Source organism: Triticum dicoccoides, chromosome 7B, assembly GCF_002162155.2.
Source record: "Triticum dicoccoides isolate Atlit2015 ecotype Zavitan chromosome 7B, WEW_v2.0, whole genome shotgun sequence".
NCBI lineage: Eukaryota > Viridiplantae > Streptophyta > Magnoliopsida > Poales > Poaceae > Triticum > Triticum dicoccoides.
This window is the reverse complement of record NC_041393.1, coordinates 63,956,696-63,960,767: the sequence shown is the minus strand read 5'-3', so window position 1 is coordinate 63,960,767 and position 4,072 is coordinate 63,956,696.

Below are 4,072 nucleotides of genomic sequence, written 5' to 3'. Positions count from 1 at the left end.
CCGCTCGATGGATTGATACAGGACCGTGTTGGTGGCAAACTGCGCCCAGACAGCACAATTTGGACGTTTGCGGGAGGTCTGAGGGTCCGCCTTGGAAATGCCCTAATATCATGCCCTATCAAATCCTGCAAGATTTATCTTTGCACCAAAGTTCACTGCATCACAAATAGCAATGGATTATTTTCAAGAGGTTTCGAGTGGCCCAAAATTTCTAAATTTTATTTAGAATAAAGAAATGCTTAAGAAAAAAGTCTATATGATCCCAATCCCAAAACTATATGAACCAACATAGGAAAGGATACGAATCTTTCAATGTGTTTAAATATTAGTTTTGATCCAAAGAGGAAGTTGCTATGTCCCTTGTTTGGATTTAGAGTACTGACAAAGGAACTCAACATTATGATGTCCCGAGGACGGCTATGAAGTGGTTCTCGTCTGCAAGTGTCCAATCTATGTCTATCGACGATACATAGATGGACGAGAACATATCTAGTCCCATACCATTAACATATAATCAATTTACTATGTCATATAATTTGATTCTAAAATTCAATCTAGAATATGAAAACCAAAGCACAGAATATAATGAAAATAAGAAGAAGATGAACTATTCATATAAAATTTCCTTTTTTGCTCATCTAGATGTAGATCTTAATTTTAGTTCAAATGTCCGTGAGTAGTCCATTATATCATCTTCTAGCTATGTGAACTACATTTTTGTAAATAATCCTCGCCATTTACACCGTTTTTAAAGTTTGTATCATAGTATTATCTGAAGGCCAATATCACTAGATAGGTTGTCATGAGTTTCTATTTTTAGGGAAGTTTTTCATTAGTTTATGACAAGTTTGGGAGGGATAAAATTATAAATCAAGGCAAGAAAGAATATTGACATACTGATAGCAGAAGGATACACTAGTAGAAAACAGGGCATTAGTCCAGGTTCCTAAGGGCCTTTAGTCACGGTTTAGCAACCGGTACTAAGAAATCGGGACTAAAGGCCCCCACTTTTAGTCCTTGTTGGGATATGAACCGGGACTAAAGGAGCTCCACGTGGTCGCTGTGGGGCGCCCAGACAGGAGGACCTTTAGTCTCAGTTGGTAACACCGACCAGGACTAAAAGGCAGCCAGGCGTCAACACCTGCCAAGCGTTGGGTTTTTTTTTTGAAAGGAGGGGTCTAGGGTTTTGTAGGGTTTAGGGGTTTCATACTCTGTTTACCCCTTTTCTTTTTTAGTTTACCATTCAATTCTGTTACATTTAGGGTTTTCATTTTTATTTTATGTTTTCCATTCAACTAGACGCTAGCTACTACATATAGCAATGAAGGAAGCATTACACTACATCATCATGAATCTAGAGAGAAGTGACCTCTCTTTTTCCATGCTTGGTCAAACAACAAGTTTTCGTATATCTATTTGACACTACTACGTATAGTACATGTTCATGCATATATACAAAATAACATCTCTTACGATCCCTAATATCTAATTAAAAACTTTCATTTCCACTTCTCGATGGTATACTCCGATTTTAGCTATGATCTCTTCAAGGAAGAATCCCACCAATTCCACTTGAATTGCTCGTATGCGAGCCTTTGGTAGGAGTCCGTCCCGCTTCCATTGGATCTAATTCAAAATTTCATTTTATTACCATGAATGAAACTCAACACTATTGATGGTAATAAAATGAAATTTTGAATATTGTTTACATACTTCAATTTGTTCTATCATTCTGCCTCTCTCACACGTCATCTGGCTAATGAACTCGCAAACGTAGTATCTACATAAATTAGTCCCGGATCCCTGCCTCGAGCACTTTACCAGAATATAGTTCAATAAAAATAATAATCAAGCATGATAGTGGTATTGAAACTACAACCAAAGAGATGCGCGGACCTAGCTAGTACTACTTACACTGACTTGTTGAAATCGCAGCTCCTCTCTCCATTCACCTCTAGTCTGCTTGGTGAACTATTTCCAAACCCTACCCAACAAAGAAAATGAATAAAGGAGTTAGTAATTACATGATATCAGGAAATAGACGAAAGTTGCCGATATAGTGCGATAATGATTGAAATTACCTCTGGAGCATTTCCCTCAGGTTTGCCCACATCTCCATGTCTTTACGTAACGAGTCCACGACAAGTACTTTTCCTGCGTCAAACTGAATGTGTCGTGGAATTATCACGTCAGATGTCCTATTGAAAGGACTTAGTCGTGGAGCCATCACGATCGGGTTAGCTTAGAGGGGTTAAACTGGACAAAGGACACAGGGAGTTTATACTGGTTCGGCCCCTTGCGGTGAAGGTAAAAGCCTACGATCCAGTTGTGGTGTTCTTGATGTGGTCTCGATTACCAGGGAGCAAATATGCTTTGCCTAGTTCTCGAGTTGTTGTTTCTTTTTTTGAACCGCCGCCGGGTCGTCCCTTTATATACATAGGTTGATGCCCGGCCGGTCTACAGAATCCCGAGGCCGGCTCATACAAGTGTCCGGCTCGGTTTCTCCTTTCCTTACTTACAATACAAGTTATGCATCTATGGCGGTTCACTACTATGGGCCCTAATCCGCCATTGGGCTCTGGGCCTCTAAGTCTTCATAGTTGAAACGCCATAACCTTCATCTTCATGGGCTCTTGTACGGGACTCCTTGTGAGTGTAATCCGGCCCCTCCTGGGCGGTTTAACTTAGTAGTCATATCCCCAACATTAGGCCCCAGGTTGATTTGAACTTGTTCATGTCAATCCTCACCTTAGAGAATTACTGATGTGAACATTTTTATGTTGTCCATGTAAACCGCCATGACATCACCTTCTAGAATCTCCTTAAACCGCCATGACGTCATCTGCGTAAAAAACTCGTAAAGATTCCTTTTCATTAATTGGTCTCTGAAGATCGAGGCGACAGCTGTGTCAGATATCCCATTTTGACTCCTCGATTTTCGCGCCTGTCGCTTATCCCTTTGCCTTTATAAATAAGACCGGGGGTCCTTTCCATTTTCCCCCTTGCCTCTTCGTATGTTCTTCCTCCTCGCGACTTCGAAGAGCTCGATCTCCACCGCTGCCCTTGACCTTCAAGCTTCTGCACCATCTTGGGCTGCTGCATCGACCTAAACGTACCAGAGATCCACGGTGCTTCTCTGCCCCTCCTGTAAATCTGGTAAGTCTCCTTCCTTCAACCCTAGATCTCCATTAGGGCTTAGGTGTTCATCCGTGTTCATCACCGTTCATCTGTGTTCGTTATGACAATCTCATCAAATCTAGATAAGCTTGACATTTTTCCCTTGCGGCTGGTGCTGTAGTTTATCTTGCCTTGTCATAATACCCTTTCGGCTACGAGTAGATCTCATATGAACCTTTGTCGTTCTGTCGTCACCATTTTTAGGGCCCAAAAAATTTTCTTTAATGAACTGTCGTAGATCCAAAATTACAATACCATTTTGTGAAACCTGTTTGTGCAGTACTTAGCAAATTTTAGATCTGTTTCTTCCACTATAGGCAGTTTAACCTTTAGATAATGATAACCCTCCAGGTACCATTAGCCCTCACTTAAACCGCCAACTTTACCTGAGCATAGAATCCGGTTTAACATGAACCTATGCTTTGATTAAGTCCCCCGGTTTGACACTGGTTTATGCATATCAATCTTGAACTGTGAACCGTCATTTGAACTTCCTTTATAGTTTGTCAGCAAAAATGGCCAAACAATTCTCCTCTTGCAATTGGGTTCCTTCCCGGATCAAAGAAGAGAAACTCACTGGATATCTTCTGACTTGCGCTTTAGCCAAGAAGGAGGTCATTCATTGGCGAGTCCCTCTATATACTTGGTAAAGGGTGGAAGACTCGGCCTTATGCCTGGTGTTTTGTTCCACTCTTGCCACCCTAATTTCCGTCATATTAGTATTATGTTCCCAGATTTTGCGTCCCTAACGCGGTTGGGTGATTTATGAGACCACCTTGACAGTTCGCTTTGAATAAAACTCCTCCAGCAAGGCCCAACCTTGGTTTTACCATTTGCCTCACTACCACCTACACCTTTCCCTTGGGTCGGCCAACCCGAGGGTCATCTTTATTTT